We start from the raw sequence: 17,892 nt of genomic DNA, 5'->3' as shown, positions 1-17,892 counted from the left end.
TCAAAACAGCGTGAAATAGCGTGCTGAGACACGCCATAGCATTAAAACTTGCAAATATGGCCAAAAACACCATAATATAGCATGTCGAAAAAATGACCGAAAGAGCAAGGCTATAGTATGGCAAAATTGTCAAAATTTGACACGTCGCAAAAACAGTTAAAAACACCTCAAAACAGCATTAAATAGCGTGCTGAGACACGCCATAGCATTTAAGCTTGCAACAACTGCCAAAAACAACATAACATAGTGTGATATAATATAACTATATAACTATTTATTCATTTATTCTACTTTATTTATTTATTCTACTTTTTTATTTTATCTTATCCCACTGTTTTAGTCTCCCATTTATTTATTTATCTAATTATCAGCGGTTATAACCTTTAAACTATTTTACTGTGCACTTGTATTCTTTGTCTTATTTTACTGTTTCAGTCCCTTACGTTCTTAGCTTTTATGTTCTTTACCTTATTTTATTGTGTTAGTTTTTAGCTCCAGTGTTTCCTCATCGGGGCCTACCGGACTGGGAGTGGTCTCTGGTCCACCATTGGGGGTGCTATACCGTGGACTGTTTCGGCCCGGGTGGCTAGAGGGCTCGGCATCTTGGTGCGGGCACTCCTGTCCGCCCAGGTTGGGATGGTCTCTGTGGCGGCGCCCCGGCGGTGCTGGACCGTGACCTCTCTCAGTGAGGTTGGCCCCCAAAGGTAGCTTCTCCCTCGCCTCAGGTCTCAGTGCCTAGCCATGTCTCTTTAGTAACAATTGGTGTGTGTTGGTGTATGTGTGCGTGTGTGTGGGTGGTAAGGGTGGATGTTCGGGTGCCTTTGCGAATATGTGTGGGAATATCTACATGATTGTGTGTGTGTTGTTGCGTACGTATATGTGGGGGTGGGAGGGTCAGGCTGTCTGTATTTTTCTTGATTTTCATTGATGTTTTTCATTTCTGTTATTGTTTTTAATCTCTGTGAGGCACTTTGTGTTACTCTTTGTATGAAAAGTGCCATACAAATAAAGATTTGATTTGATTTGATTTTGATTTGATATCACTTGCTGTTTCTGAGCCCTGCCTGCAGGGTCTGCTCATGATTTCTAGTATGAGTGGTTAATCAGTGCTTTCTTGGAGCACCTGGTCCCAGTACTCTAGTATATGAGCTGAGTTAACAATTGTTTTTCTCTCTTCTCCAGCAGGCACCCCTCCCTGGCGATGTAGTCCTTCTTTTACTTTTTGGTTTTGTTCATATAATTTGTGCACCATACAACACCCTACACATCATGCTACCACTCACACAACACAGCTTACATTCCTGATCTATTGAGAATCACATCCCATTCAATGTGTTTTTGATTAAGTTATGTTTAAACTTCATTATTTAAATAAATTGCTTTGACTATTAAGTCGTTGTTTTGGTGCGTCTCTCTGATTTCTCATGGCCCAAAAGCCGGGTTATGACAATAGCATGTTGTAAAAATGACAGAAAGAACAAGGCTATAGTATGGCAAAAATGTCAAAATTTGACATGTCCCAAAAACAACTGAAAAAAACTCTAAACAGCATTAAATAGCGTGCTGAGACACGCCATAGCATTAAAACGTGCAAAAACTGCCAAAAACACCATAATACAGCATGTCGAAGAAATGACCCAAAGAGCAAGGCTATAGTATGGCAAAATTGTCAAAATTTAACACGTCACAAAAACAGTTAAAGACACCTCAAAACAGCGTAAAATAGCGTGCTGAGACAGGCCATAGCATTAAAATGTGCAAAAAATCAGAAAAACATCACAATATAGCATGTTGAAAAACTGACTGAAACAGGCAAGGCTATAGTATGGCAAAAATGTCAAAATTTGACATGTCCCAAAAACAGCTGAAAACACCTCAAAACAACATTAAAAAGCGTGCTGAGACACGCCATAGCATTAAAACGTGCAAAAAATGCCAAAAACACCATAATATAGCATGTCGCAAAAATGACTGAAAGAGCAAGGCTATAGTATAGCAAAATTGTCAAAACTTGACACGTCGCAAAAACACTTAAAAACACCTCTACACAGCGTACAATAGTGTGCTGAGACACGCCATAGCATTAAAATTTTCAAATATGGCCAAAAACACCATAATATAGCTGGGACACCCCACAGCAAAGAATGTAGCAAAAATGTCCACATACAGTATATCATATCCAAGAAAACCATATAAAATAGTATGTTGAGACATGTCATAGTATAGAATGTTGTCCAAAATCATGAAAAATGTTCATTTTTCAGTATGTCAGCCAAAATCATAAAAAAAAACAAAGCATAGCGTGTCATCCAAAATCATGAAGAAATGTCATAAAATAGAATGTCATCCAAAATCATGAAAAATGTTCATTGTTTAGTATGTCATCCAAGATAACGAACAAACATCATACTAGTACATCGTCCAAAATAATGAAAAAACTTCACGCTGTAGTATTTTGTCCAAAATCATAAAAATATGTCATAGTAGAGTTTGTCCTCCAAAATCATGAAAAATCGTCATTTTAAAGAACGAAAAAAACGTCACAGAACAATATGTCGTCCAAAATCATGAAAAAATGTCAGTTTCGTATGTTGTTGAAAAAATATTGAAAAAACAACATACTAGTATGTCTTCCAAAATCATGAAAATATGTCAGAGTATTATATGTTGTCCAAAATCCTGAAAAAAAACATTTTAGCATAGCAATTTATATGCGTATGGGCAAACACAGCAAGAAAAAATCCTGTTCTTAGGAACACATTTCAAGAACACCTTGAGAGAATTTATTTATCTTTGGCACACATATTCACTTTGACTCAGTGATGAGTGATTAGAGTTTGGTAGTCAAAGGTCAAGGTCACTGTGACCTTTCATTTGTGTCATTCTTATGAATGCAAAATCTCAAGAAGGCCTGAGGAAATCTCTTCACATTTGGAAAAAATGGCTAGTTGGACAAGAAAGATGAGAATCAACTGAAGGTAAGTTAATAAGTAAATAAGTTAAGTTTCATTCATATAGTATTTTTTGAAACACACAGTTACAAAGCGCTTTACACACATATGAACACATTTAAAGTAAATAAGTGAATGAAGTAATGAATCAAGTTCCAATAAACTACAATATAGAACACAGGACAATGAGGGACAGATAAGACCAAAACAAATAAACAAAACCATTACCCATGGAGGGTCATTGTAAGGAGGCAGGATCAGGCAGGAAAACAGCAGTACAACCCCCAACCCAGGCCCATCCCAATCCATGGGGACCTGCGAGACAAGGGAGAGAGGAAGAGAAGAGCTCAGAGTAACATAGAGAATCCTCGGGCAGACTAGGCCTCTACCAGACTAACTAGGGGCTGGTCCAAGGCAAGCCTAAGCCAGACCTAAGAATAAGCTTTGTTTATTAAGGGGGAATTTCGAGGGGCTAGTTCGTGTAGGATATAAGCAGTAAACATGATGGTGTGTCAGTCAGGACACACGAATAACAATGATGAAGCGTAATGTCTTCTTAAAATGGAGCTGGTTTCCAGTATATTTATTTCAGTAGGTCAAATCAGTACTGCCATTAGTCTGTAATAACAATGAAATAAATCCCCATTAGACACTGGAATATTAACAGTAACAGGAAATAATCTTTTGTAAAACATCCATTCATCCATCCATTTTTGTCTGCTTATCCGAGGCCGGGTCACGGGGGGGCAACAGGCTAAACAGAGTACTCCAGGCGTCCCTCTCCCCAGCAGCGCTTTCTAGTTTCTAGTTTCTAGTTCCTCCTGGGGGACAGACAAGATATGTAATCCCTCCAGCATGTTCTGGGTCTGCCCCAGGGCCTCCTACCAGTAGAACGTGCCTGGAAAACCTCCAGCAGGAGGCGCCCAGGAGGCATCCTGATCAGATACCTGAACCACCTCAGCTGGCCCCTTTCAACGCGAAGGAGCAGCGGCTCCACTCCGAGCTCCTCCCGGATGTCCGAGCTCCTCACCCTATCTCTAAGGCTGAACCCAGCCACCCTCCAGAGAAAGCTCACCTCGACTGCTTGTTTCTGCGATCTCACTTGGTCACTACCCAGAGCTCATGACCATAGGGGAGGATTGGAACATAGATGGACTGGTAAATCGAGAGCTTCGCTTTCCGGCTCAGCTCCTTCTTCACCACGACAGTCCAATGCAACTCCAGCATCACTTCGAATGCCGCACCAAACCGTCTATTCATCTCACAGTACGTTCTACTCTCACTTGTGAACAGACCCCAAGATACTTAAACTCCTTCGCTTGGGGCAGCAACTTACTCCCCACACAGAGGAAACAGTCCACAGTTTTCCAGTAGAGAACCATGGACTCAGATTAGGAGGTGCTGACTCATCCTGACCGCTTCACACTCAGCTGCAGACTGCCCCAGTGCATGCTGGAGGTCATGGTGTGATGGAGCCAAGAGAACCACATCAACTGTAAAACATGAATAAAGAAATTCCTGTATACAGACAGCATGAATAAATGTATATATTAAATTAACCAACCAAGGTTAAAAGATCAATATCAAGTATAAATAATTGTTTCAACAGAAACAGTCATGGATGTTACATATGAACAAGAAATATACTTCAGGAAATAACTTTCCTTTATTGATGTGGTTAAAGGTGGTCACATAAAGATAATGCAGCAGTGTCAAACTAAATTAAACCCTCACATTGCACTGCGCACATGTAAATATAAACAGTGCATAAACAGACACTTACTTTCGGTCTTCGACTCAATACTGAAGTGACAAAAACTGGATCACTCAGGGACAAGAGGAAATCATCCACAAACAAACATGACCCAAATTCAATACAGGGACACTCCACTGGAGCCCTCGCTAATCTCCACAATGACAGGCTAACGTTAGCACTAACTACGTCATGTCCAGGCCCGGTGGTTACAAGTAAAACATGTATAGAGCACATTTGCTTCAAATAAAAGGCACAAAGTCAGGTTCAGGGGGGTGAGGGGCTCCGACGGTTGTCCTCCTCTCCAGTAGGAATAGCTGGCAGCATTACCAACAAGGCGACTGAGCAAGTGTACACATGTCCTTTCATGGTTAGCTGACCTGATGTATCCAGCATCACTGTGATGAATCTTGATTACACGTCCAATGGGCCACAGGGTCCGAGGCAGCTGCGGGTCCACCACCATAACAACTGTCTTAGCAAGAAGTTCAAGAGAAGAGTGCCATTTCTGTCTAGTCTGCAAGCCACAAAGATATTCCCACATGAACCTGCACCCGAGGTGGTCCACCAGGATTTGTGAATGCCGCCACCGTCTGCGGCTCAAGCTCTCTGTCTCAGGGTAGACTGCCCCATCAGCAGACTATTGGGTGTCACAGGGTCAATGTCCATGATGTCCACCGATACATAGCCCAATGGTTTGGAGGTGAGGATAGCTTAAACCTCCAGGAGCACTGTAAGAAGGACATCTTCAGTAAAAGGTTGGGCACCATCACAGGTGTAAAGTGCAGACTTGACGGACAAAACTTCTCTCTCCCACACTCTGCCAAAGTGTGGAGCTGCTAGTGGGTTAAACTGGAACTTAGCCGTAGATGAGTCTGCAATGTGGGCGCCATGTTTGCATAGGCTTCTCTAAGTTTCCGATCCCCACCTTAAGAGTTCGTCCCTTCGTCAGACCACAGTTCTGCAGATCAAGTAAGCATCTGCGATCAAGTAAGCATCTGCTTCCATACTTCTTAGAAGATCTAAGTGTACAGCCCTGGTGGCTAGACATTTAAATAGAATTCCCCAGCATTTCTTGTGGCGTCTGCCTACCTTCACCAGCATGGGCCCAAAACAGTCCAGGTCAGTGGAGTAGAAGGCAGGTTTGTGTAGGCGGACACGGGCCATGGGAAGATCCCCCATTTTGGGGATAGAAGGCTGAGCTCTCCAGCACTGACATTACACACATGCATGCTGGTGTTTGTGAATGACCTCCTGCCCATGAATGATCCAGAATGCTCTCCGCAACTCAGTGAACACTCGCTCTGGACAAGGATGGTGCAGGTCACCATCATACATTTGGATGAGCAAATGGGTAACATGGTGTGGTGACAAGTCATCCAGACCTTCTAAGCGTTGGAGTCGGCTGCCACTCATATGAGGTTTGTGGACTTATCCATTTTAGGAGCCAAACTGAGTAAGCAATTCCCAGACGAGACCGGTTTTCCTGCTGCAAGGAGCTAGAAGTCTTCAGGAAACGACTACTGTTGGGCTCGCGTTGGCGTTCTCTGCGTGAAGATACTCTTCCGTTTTAGGTAGAGAACTGGAGGGGATATGCCCATTGAGGTTCTGAGCAGTAGCATCCAGGAGCCCCTGCCAGGTGTTATACACTTTGTCACTCAGACTTGTAGAGTTAGGGGAGGTGACTGTCACTTCACAGAGGGTGGCCTTCTAGAGCTTGATTTGGTCTTTGAGTGGTTCTGTGCTGGGCCACTCTGGCCAAGTGTCTGTGCTCTGCAGGAGGAAGGAAGGCCCTTCTGACTTTGTGAGAAGGGTAAGAGGTAACCCAAGGGGTCATACTGAGATGGATGGACTCTATAGATGTTCCTCAGGGTTGGAGTTTCGTAAGTCACAGGTCTGTGCTCGTAGCTGAGGAAGTCTTTCTCCCTATTCCAGCTGAGGCCAAGGGTTTACTCCAGGGGGGTTGGACTTAATTCGGGTTAGCCACAGATCCAGGCTCTCAGATCTGGCTTCTTGAGGTAAGTGACTCAGGACACTTGTATAATTACAAGCCCACTGACACAGATCAAACCTGTAGTGGCAAGGAGTTGATCCAGCAACAGCTTGGCTTCGCCTGGTGTGCGCACACTCTGCAGGAAGTTGTCTACATAGAAAAATTTCTCCACCAAGAATCTCACTCGGCGTCAACTGAGACATTGGGGAAATACAGCAAGTAGAGCATTTTACCGCTGACTCAGTGAATTAAGTTGATGATATTTGGAATAGTCGACTGAACCGTGACGTTTTTGTTTCTGTTAATGAAGTTCTCATATATATATATATATATATATATATATACGCACACATGTATTTAGCAATCACTAAGTGTGGCTGGAAACTTTTCCCGGTGTTCTAGTTGGACAGTGTAGTAAGTTATTTCAGATGCCTTTACTTTTTTCAGACGCCCACCTCCACTTGCTGGGAAGGTTTGGGGAGTATCTGGGGGTTGAGCATCAGAACTCGAGTCCAATGCATCCTTGTACATGTAGGTTTTATAATTAAGGCTGTGATAGAAGGAAAATTCAGAAAAACTCAGATTCTCTGTTAATACAGCACGCACTAAGGAATTTATTGCTTCAATTTAATGCATTTACCAACTACACTAATTGGATATCCACTTAAAATATGATGAATTTCCTCTGTTTGTGTGCTTTTTGTGTCAAATATTATATAAAGCCTCTGTAACTTTTTGTTACAAGCTTTCTGCATGTTTTGTGGTATTTTGATGCAGATTCAATGTTTTTGTTTTATCTATTTCAACATTATTACTGTCCTTAAATCCTCTAATTGGACATTGGTTTTGCTAATAATTGTGCAGGAAGAAGTATCTAGGAAAATATTGATTGCATTTTGCCATTGTAAGAGTCTACACAGAATCAAGCATATACACAAGACAAATCAAGCAAGGACAGCTGATCAATGGATTATAAGTGACAGTATGGAGAGTTTTTTTTAAAGTGCAGCAGACCACTGCAATGACCAAATGCTTCTTTCTCGTCTTGGGCCTTCAAAAAGACTTGTGGTGAGGTATGCTCTTTCAGTGATGCTGTGCCAATGTTTCATTCAAAGACACACATCCAAGGGAAGCATGAGAGGGGGAAGGCAGGCGAAAAGAAAGGGGAAGGGAGTGGTTTTGGCATGAGCTTCATGATATTAAGGCTTTCAAGTCCTCCCTCCACATCTGAGAAAAAACAGAGAAACCCCAACCACATTACACCGCCGAAAGGGACGAAGAACTGCCGAAGGCTCTGTACATTTTCTCCTCTGAATTTCCATAATGTGACAAAACTGTAGACAGTTATCGAAAAGGCAATTTTCTGGTAACAATTGTATTTAATAAATGACTGCTGGGCTTTTCCATTTGTAACACAGTGACATGCATGGATACAAAACGAAACACACACACACACCTCAAAGGTATCTATAACATGCCACAGAGAGATCCACTATTATTGGATGAAAGCATCAGAGGGAGCACTCCTTTCTTTCCTCTCCTCATCTTGCCTTTAATTCCAGGGGGAGGAGAGTCATTGATGCCTACTTGACCTGTCTGGTTTACATATTCATAAGGAGAAGGACAAGATGGATATGGCCTGTTCCATTCGCCCTAACTTGATTTTCTCTCTCTCTCCCTCTCCGTCTGTCTCCTCTTCCTCCTCCTCCCCTCCCTTACAGGGTGCAGACACAGGCCTCCCCAGCAGGAGGTGAGGGTGAGAGACAGCAGGGCTCCTGCTGACTTTTGCCAGTCATTGCATGTCAGCATTCTGCACCAGCAGGCAGCAACACAATGAATGTCATATGAGCAATGATGCCTCCCTGCCACTCACATATGGTAACCCTGTTATATATGGTAATGGCTTTATTGTCTTCTGCTGTTATAGAGCAGAGGGTGTGTCATTTATGAGAGCTGGTGTCCTGGGTTTGCCTCAAAATGCTCAGGACATTTTGATGCAAGGATTTTCTATTCTGTTTTGGCTTAATATATGTTTGTAGTAATTTCTTTGTTTTTTTTCTTCTACAGTTTTTTTGCAACACATAGTGACTTGCCTAGGTTCAAAACTTTATATCAGCCCACTCCACTGAGTTTGAGTTGACTGATTCTTCTGTCAATGTGACATGAAACAGCGATTTGTTGGTTAAAATGAAAAAAGAAAAAAAACAACCAATGAGTGCCACGGTGGGACTGGATTTGCCAATTATCAGCACGGGCGGGACTAACATCTTGACAAGCGGTCCACTGGGGGCATAGATGGTAAAAATAATGGACATAGTTACCGGGACATTACCCATTGGTTTGTGGACTCCTGTTTTGAAGCCTTAGCTTTGGCGTTTCAGCGATCACTATATTGATTTTTTGGAACCAGAAGTGACCATATTTGGACATGGGGTTGGAGCTATGGAAGAGCGAGGGGTGGATCTGACTGAAAAGCAGCCTGTCACTCAAAGTCACCTGCCCTTCATTATGCAGAACTTCAAGCCTTCATAACATTTAACGGGTGAGTTATATAAAATTTCATCACCCCCTCCCCATACCATTGTCATGAAAGAACAAAACCTATTTTTGGAACAAGCTGAAGACATGAATTTCTGCAGTTAAGTCTGGCTAACATGGGGATCTATGAGAGTTGGCTGGCCTCCGGAGCCAGCTTCAAGTGGCCATTAGAGGAACTATGGTTTTTGGCTGCAATTTTCAGCCCCAAGGTTGCTGCTTTGCCAGAACGAATAAGGAGTAAATACAACAATGGCGTGCGCTAAAGGCCAGATAGATGATGCTATTAAGACTGTTCTAAATCAATATGTCTTATAATTATCACCAAAAATTGTAGTTTGTCTAACTTAACTCTGCTCCCCTCTTAAAATCCCAGCAGGAAAAGAACAATGGCATGGCTCTGCATCAATGTGGACTTAAAATGACGTTAAATTCAGGCGGATACATTTGTCTCTAAATCACCCTAAGGAAATTAGTTCGATTGAACACAGTGTCAGACTGAAGGTGTAATTCTGTCTGGTATCAGACAAAAAAGCAACACCAATAGGAATAAAAATGATTTAAATCACATGTCTATTAAAGATTTGTGAGTGTGGGTAGCTGAAGATTGTTTAGGGATGAAAAGATTTGGATTTTTTGAAAAAATTTGTTAATATACTACGCTAGATCTGGTTCATTTTATGTGGTTAGGAGCATTACATATTTAGGTATTTATTTCCTCCTACTCATTTTCCAGCATGTAAGATCTATTTTTGTTTATTATTAGAGTCTAATCATTGAGTTCTGTATAGATCATCATCCATTTTAATTGTTATTTTGGTTTTTTTTAATCTTTTTGTTTTGTTTTGTTGTTTGATATGTTTGAAATAAATATCAGTCAAGGTATTAGTTTGGAATTGGCAAGTTTAAACATAGGCATAGAGATTGTTTTGTTGGGAAGCAGCACTTTTTCATAAAGACCTGGGCAGATGGTTCTCCACTGAGATTTCAGCTTTTCCTTTTTGGTTATGTGATTTATGCCAGATCCACCTCCGACTCATTAGATTTCTTGTATTTCTATAAATGGAGAGTGGGTGCACAAATGAACTAAAGAGGCTGAAAGAGAGTGAGAGACAGGAAACAGAGAGAGAGAGAGACTGGGCATGGGTGGATCCTAGAGGTAGAGCATAAGGAAAGATTGCGTGTCGTGGCTTGGCATTGTAATGTGTGCAGATTGGTGGAGGAGGCGGAGGCCTATAACTCAGCTTGATAATAACTGGGGCCAGAGACCATAGCTCACCTTGCTGCGGCTCTGCCACAGCCCACCTATGCCGGCTAAACACCTCTCATCTGCTCTCTAGACTCGTGCGCCCCTCACACCAATCATCACAATTATAGTTCTCACCATCCATCAGTGGGCAGATGAGAGGGGATACGCTGGTGATATGCCATCTCTCTCACAGGCTTAATAGGGATTCGGCCAGTGCCAGCTTCCTCTTGGCTGATGCACACAGAACTAGTAAAAAAAAAAAAACAACCATATATTTTAAATGGCAGTAGTTGTCAATAGTAAAAAAAAAAAAAAAAAAGCAACTCAGCAATTAATCAGATTCACTCTAGAAATGTCAATAATTATAATAATGATAGTAATAATCAATTTTTAAAAACTCGAGCATTTACATTTTTATTACTTGAAACTTTTGCTTCACATTTTAGACAAAAATCTTTCCCCCAGAACATTTATTTGACAACTACCATCCCTACATTGTAGAACATCAGAAAGTTAGTGGGAATGACTAACCTTTTGTCAGTAACATACATTTATACATTACAGTTTAAAAGGTTGGAATAACCTGTTATGTTGAAGTTTTTGGCTTTCTTTCACTACTGGCTTTCTAAACAGAGATAACAAAAAAAAACAAAACAGCATAATTCAGACACCAAATGTATTATTTATGTTTTAAGTAGTTTTGTACCCAAAAGAAAAATTAATGATTCAAACTGCCATTTAGTCAATGTCCCCACAGAGAATAGTGTTGGAACCATTTTTTCCCCTGAATACCTTTCGATTGTTAATTTGTTTTCAGGTCCAGAAAAGTTTAAGTGACTCTCAGTCATTATTGAACCACAACAGTGCAATTGGGCTCTAAATATTTTGGAAACCTGTTTTTCTTTGGGTTCTCTGCAGTCTACTCAGTGGTTAGATTAAATAGCTAACAAACTATGGCCTGACAAATCACCCGATACCCCCTGATCCAGCTCCAATAGTGCTAACCCTGGATAAACCTTCTGTTTCTTTTGTGAAGTTTGAAGAATAGCTTTGCTAAAGCGATACGTTGCCTAAGTCCAGCATATTATTGACATTATTGTGCACTTGACACTGAAACAGGAACCTGTTCCTGTTAAAATCTGAAAGCATTTTTAAGCTAAGCTTCTAGTGCCTTTCACAAATGAGTGATGAGTTCTTTTATATTTACTTGAGTGTTACTCGAAGATATCCTTTTCTCTTTCTGCCCTTTGAATAGTCAGTCTGGTTGAAGCATTATTCAGCATTTTGTTCTCCTTGTACAAAACAAACTCTTCATACAAAACAACATCTATTTGTAAAGCAGAGTTTCTACTACATAAAAACAGGAAAGACCTTTCAAATACACAAACACACACACACACACACACACACACTCACATACACACACACATATATATATATATATATATATATATCAGCCATCTGACTGCATTGAACCAAGTGTTTATGGCAGGCTACTCAAAACTTTTCAGCAGCTGCAGTGTGAATTTTTTGCTTTTATTTCAATTTTATTAAACTTCAAATTTTCTAGTTTTTATTATATAAGTTCTAAACTTGAGTTCACCTGACATGAATGTGTGTTGACTGAATGCAGAGCCGAGTGTCCTTTCAACCTACTAAATTAAGTCTCAAAAGAAAAATGATGACAATATTTGACCATTTGTTCTGTAGTTAGAAGAAGACATTAGAAGATACATGATTGAAATGTGCTTTATGTCTTTAATACATGTATTTTAAGAGAAGTCATGATTGTTTCCTTTCATAATGATTAAAACAATGTTAACTATGATGACAGCTAGTTGGGGGTTAAGTCCCTCCCCTCTGGCACCCTTTATCTGACAAAGTCAGTGGGAACAGTGTCACATGTTGTCTTTGGACTACGTCCAGTACAAAAAGATGCCAGCAGCTCTCTGATTCTTAGGGTTTACCTAAACAAGCCTTTCGTAAAATACTTAAATACTTTTACTTAAAAGAGACTCCCCAAATTTTATACATAATCAAGTGTCATCCTCTGGAGCTGAAAAATAAAGCAAAATTGAAGTGCCAAAAATTGCAGTTCCTCAAATGACCACTTGAGGAAGCAAGTCACTCCCCATAGACCCCCATGTTAAAATGTCAAACTTTACAGTGGAAATATACATGTTCACAGCCTGGTACAAAGAAAAAGTTTTGGTTGCTGTTGCTAATTTTCCCATTTATAGCAAGTGCATGAGTGACTGAATGTTTATATTACTCTGTTATTTACATTTTATTTTCTTAAATGTATGATAATTAGGGGGCGGGGGTCACTTTGAGTGACAGGCTGTCTCTGAGGTGTCACTACAATGTATGAGTCTGAGCCATCACTCGTACCTCCACAGCTCCGCCCTCTCATCCAAATATGGTCAGTTTTGGCTATTAAAAAAAACCCTAGATGGCATCTGACAAAATGTTAAACTTGAAGCCTTAACAAGCAAGTCCACCAACCAACAGGTGACATCATGCTGGCTACATCCATTATTTTTAAACAGTCTATGTACACAACACTGCTTTTAGTCATGGGATGGACAGTACTTGTATAACTCAGCCAGTAAAAAAGTACATAATATGCTAAAAAAAAATGCTAGGTTTCATCCAGTGTGTTTTGGAGCTTGTCCCAAATTAACCAGCATTCAGAATATCAGGAAATCAGTTTTGACCTTTCTTTTTATTACTGGAGTACTTCACCCCTTTTAAGTAAAGATTTGACTTAAGAGTTTTTACTTCTTTTTCAGTTCCTTCACTCACTCCATCCACTCATCCATGATCTCTACCCACTTACTCTTTACAGAGACTGTCCTCCAAAGTAAAACACTGACAGGTCGCCAGTCCTTCACAGAGCTTTTATTTACTATGAATACTTTTCCACCATCACACTACACATCGGTGTGCACACATACAGTAACACATATGTTAAATCCGGAGGGGTTTTATAACATACCATGGCTTAAGCATACACTCATGAATGCACATGTTCATAATCACACACACTCACACACACGGGCAGCTTCAGAGAGACAGCACCTCATGCACACAGACACCCACCCTCCTAAAAGCGACATTTTGGCATTCCTCGGCTGATAATAATGACCCTACAGAGAGTTGCATCAGGCCATTATAGTCCTAATAGGGCTTTGTATCCCCACACTGTCTGTTGATGTGTATGCAAACAGCCCTTGTGTGTTTGAGTGAGTCTAAGGCTCCTGTGGGAGCTCCCTGTACGTGCCTGCTCCATGCCATAGCCAGGATGGATGGCAGCTCAATTGAATAAAGGGGCTCACCGCTGCACAATACAACCAACGTGCTGAATTCACAATGAGGACTGGATTTACACCCCCCGTCTGTGTGTCTGAATTAGCATTTCTAACCTCCTTTCCTCTGTGTTTATATGTGTTTGTGTGTGCATGTGCTTTCATCTCCAACTGGGACCTCTCCATAAATGCTACAGGCAATAAATCCCCAAACCCCAGGGAGAAATACTGGTCTGGTTACAGGACAGAGTCCATGCTTTAGTGGACCGCAGCCCAAAGAGTTTTTGAAAGAGAAAAGGGGAAGATGGCACGGTCAGAGCGATCATATTCATCCTGCTTTTATAAAACTAGGTTGCTGTGGGTGTGGCAGGATGGAATTACCTACAAAGATGCTAGGTGGAAAAGGAGCGAGGGGGAAAATAAAACAAGAAGAGAGGCTAATTTAAGGCATTGACATGTAAGGTTACAGTCAGCATTTTTTCAGGAGCTTAAAAAAACAAGGTGATCCTGACAATCTGTCATGGGCCTCGCAAGAGAACAAGAAGGCTCGCATCCAGCCAGTCTGCAAAATCCACCCATGCTTGCTTAATATTCATTACATCGGTGTTCATGCCAAGCAGCAGTCACAGCTGACGTCTTTGTTTGAAAGTTTCTGTCATTGGGATGCTAAAAAAAAAGCGCTACAAACTTGAGAGAAGATTGTTCAGTAAGAGCTTCCACAGCAGCGGCGTGGAAACGAGACAACGCTAATTCCACACCTGCCATCATTATGCTCCAGATTTCTATGGCTTCTCCACAACAATAACCCCACAAAGGGCTAATTGCATGCTGCAAAAGCTTCCGCTCCTCTAAAGATTTCTATGTGTGTCTCCGAGGGCAGGATGCTCAATTTGACTCAAATTGACTCTATGGAATAAGAAAAGAAAAAATTTAAACAAGCTATAATAATAATGTTTGGATATCAGTGAGTGTATCACTGAACTGACAGCTCTCGGCATTATTCTCACTTACAAACAACTGACCGAGAGAATGAGGGGATCAATTTGTCTCAGTCTGTTTCTGGTGTGAATGGAGCCCAAATTCCTTATCTCTTCAAAACACTGAAACTCCCTGCCTGCTCTGGGCAGAGATGCTTTCATTATTTGCCTATGAATCAGTATGTAGGGAGAGGGGGGGTGAAAAAAAAAGCCAACAGAATATGGCATTATCTGAGTTGTGCTAAACACTCCAGCTGTGTGATACGGCAACTTGGAAAGGCTGTGTTTGTGTGTTTGTATGCACACATGGTGGAAATGCAAGCACCGAGAGAACAAGAGGTTCAGGAGCAAGTTGGTTACAGAGTCCATCCAAGGAATCTCTCTGAACCAAAAAAAATAGAGCACCAACACACACATACACACACGCACTTCCACAGTATACACTACAAAGCAAAGCCAGCGCTCTGAGTCAAGCCTCCAGTCTCCCTCTTCATCTCTTTCGCCACTCTCCTTCTCTTTTCCCCCCTGTCTCTTTCTCTCCATCTGTGTCAGTGGAGGCTGTTACGTCTCAATCAGGCTCACAGAGACGCACAGGAGCACCTACTCTTTGTCTGCCGTCACCCTCGCTCAGAAGTAAGTCACCTTTCTTTCTTTCCTCTCTTTTCCCTCTCTCCACTGAGAGTGCATGTGCTTGTCCGATAAAACTAAAGAGGTGAGACTGGGTTGTCTCGCTCTTTCTTCCTCTCTCTCTGTCCTTTTTACTCCTCAATCCCTGTCTGCTATCTCGTATGACTAGCTCGTGCGCAGACTGATGAGCAACCAATCTATATTCTGTGGAGATTACAGGGGCTTTGTGAAAGTGAAGGCAAGGAGACAGTCATGAGAAATGTAAACAGGAAGACATTGATTAGCATTCTGAACTCTGATTCTGAGCGTGGGTCTGTCCATTTGTCTGTGTGTCTGTGTTTGTGTGTACATGTCAGTCTATTAGCTTGTCAGCCTGTTGATGACTTTTGATCACTTACTTTAACGGACTCCCTCGGTGCGTATCGTGACTTCCACTCTTTACTAGTCATGGCGCATTAAGATGCCCAGCAAGTCACAGATTAGATTTGGCTACATTAAAAATTTATGTCAAGAAACAAGAAGCAGCATTTACATCCGCTAGTCCAGCGTGGCATCTATCAATGCTGTCATACAGATGTGTGCATGCTTTTTTCTTTTTCCTTTCATATAGTCTCTGTGGCTTAGTGTCCTGCCGGCTACAAGGACAACCTAATCAGGTTGCATTTGGCAGTGCCGCAGGAGTACAGTTTTTGCATCTCGTTGCTTATTTCATTGACTTATGGTCGTGATGGCTGGCAGCCTATCAATGCAGAGTAATTACAATAGGCCACTGTAAGGTTGAATAATTGATGTGCTTTTTGGAGCTGATGTATGCTGAAAAACCTATCTGCCTGGAGTCCCGTCAGTAGTTTATCATGGGCTAAGAGAGGAGAGAGTGCAGCCTGACTGCCAATGCTTAGTGCTGTAATAATGATGCAGGTCTGGGCCTGTCTGTCAGCACCAGGAACACCGGGAGTTAGCTCCCAAGCTGGTTGCAGCTCAGCTATCAGCTTTAGCCTTGCCCTGGATCAATACTTGGAAGAAGAATGGTTCCAAGCGAAAGACACTCCCAAACTCTTAGACTGTCGATCAGCCTCCTGTTAGCAGCGTCAGCCCTGCATGATGGCTCCTTACTGCTCCTTACTTTAAGATTAGCGAGAAGGTAAAGTGAAGTATGAGAATTTGGATTTTGAGTGTAAACTGTAACAAACAGTGCACTCATGGATATATTAATTACACATTCAGACCTAGAAACAGCACTTTGTTAAAAAAAAAAAAAAAGCAGACGTTTTGTCGGCAATCAATTCTCATTCCCAAGTCAGCAAATGCTGACACTTTGTCACACCCCCCTCTGTGTCTCATAGCAACTTACAGGGTGCCTTTTAGCGACTGTTTGTGATGTGAAGGCTTTCCCGTGGTGAAAAATGGTGTAACATGCGGTTAATGTTGTGAAGCTATTGCTGTTAGGTTTGCTCAAAAAACTACTTGGTTAGGGTTAGAAAAAAAGATTATGTTTCAGTTAAAACAATTTTTTGTTTCAGGGGTTGCATTTAGACACAGCGTAATGTGACGCATATACATTATGTGAGTAACATACCTATGTGACAAACAACATGACACCCCTATGTGGGTTATGTAACTTTACGTACAAACAACATTGACTTTTGCTTTCACACAGGACACAAACAGCGATCTCCTGAGGGAAAGTTTGTTGTTTGTTTGACCCATTCACCTAACCCCCTCCACAATATGTGGAAATTCTGTGTCTTTATACTTCAGCAGCTGCCCTCTGCATCAAATATTGCTGCAGTTGGGTTACATTGGAGTTGGATTAAAGCCTGCTAAGGGGTTCATTCGGCATTGGTATTAAGGGGCATGACAAAATGTCAGTATTTGATCACTTGAGAATGAGATCAGACTGTTATGTCGGATGCTAGAGAGACGAAATATGATCCAGGAAGGCTAGTTTGAGTGATGGATCCATGAATTTGAAGGCTTGTCAGATGCCAAAAGAAACTGCACAGTGGTTTTTTAATACTATGAGACAGGATTTTACAACAACTCTGGTCATCAGGGCACCTATCCTTTTACCCTCTGTTACAACTATTTGGTAAACAGAGTATGTTTGATTGGCCAGTGCAGTGCCTGAGTCATATCAAACTTCTTTTGCCAGATGACCCTGCATGTTGTTTGTTAAGGCCCTTTGAATTGTGCCAACACAGTGGTTCCATTTCTGTAAATGGGGAGATGTCTTCCTGCAGTGTGAATGTCGGACTGATTGCGGCCTAGCACTGTTTGAACCCACACACTCCTCACCTGTCTGATCTACTTCATTTTGTGATTTTTTGTATTTCTCAGAATGTCTCTCAAGATGAAGGGAGTAAAATGTGTGTGTGTGTGTGTGTGTGTGTGTGTGTGTGTGTGTGTGTGTGTGTGTGTGTGTGTGTGTGTGTATTGGTCAATTAGTCTGTTGGGGCTTCTGTGACTCATCTCTTATGATAAATTTCTTCCTCTAGGAGT

At 41.5% G+C, this 17,892-nt stretch overlaps 2 long non-coding RNA genes across 3 annotated transcripts in view; one reads left to right on the top strand and one right to left on the bottom strand.

The window, feature by feature from the left end:
• Window positions 1-2,810: 2,810 nt before the first annotated feature.
• LOC148190371 (uncharacterized) overlaps window positions 2,811-17,892 on the bottom strand; it is a 185,081-nt gene continuing 169,999 nt past the window's right edge. The window contains exons 4-5 of one of the 2 annotated variants that reach the window (XR_015777419.1): window positions 10,617-10,727; window positions 2,811-3,266 (exon numbers count right to left, since the gene is read on the bottom strand). This is a non-coding gene — a long non-coding RNA (uncharacterized LOC148190371). The remainder of the gene's footprint in view (window positions 3,267-10,616; window positions 10,728-17,892) is intronic. The other variant, XR_015777421.1, reaches the window with a different exon arrangement.
• The window catches only part of LOC148190372 (uncharacterized), a 63,459-nt gene continuing 60,823 nt past the window's right edge, over window positions 15,257-17,892 (top strand). Inside the window, exon 1 of the long non-coding RNA XR_015777424.1 lies at window positions 15,257-15,399. This is a non-coding gene — a long non-coding RNA (uncharacterized LOC148190372). The remainder of the gene's footprint in view (window positions 15,400-17,892) is intronic.

The sequence above is a fragment of the Plectropomus leopardus genome, chromosome 1, assembly GCF_026936395.1.
Source record: "Plectropomus leopardus strain MGB_pleo_1.0 chromosome 1, ASM2693639v1, whole genome shotgun sequence".
Classification (NCBI taxonomy): domain Eukaryota; kingdom Metazoa; phylum Chordata; class Actinopteri; order Perciformes; family Serranidae; genus Plectropomus; species Plectropomus leopardus.
This window is presented reverse-complemented; position numbering and strand designations above follow the sequence as displayed.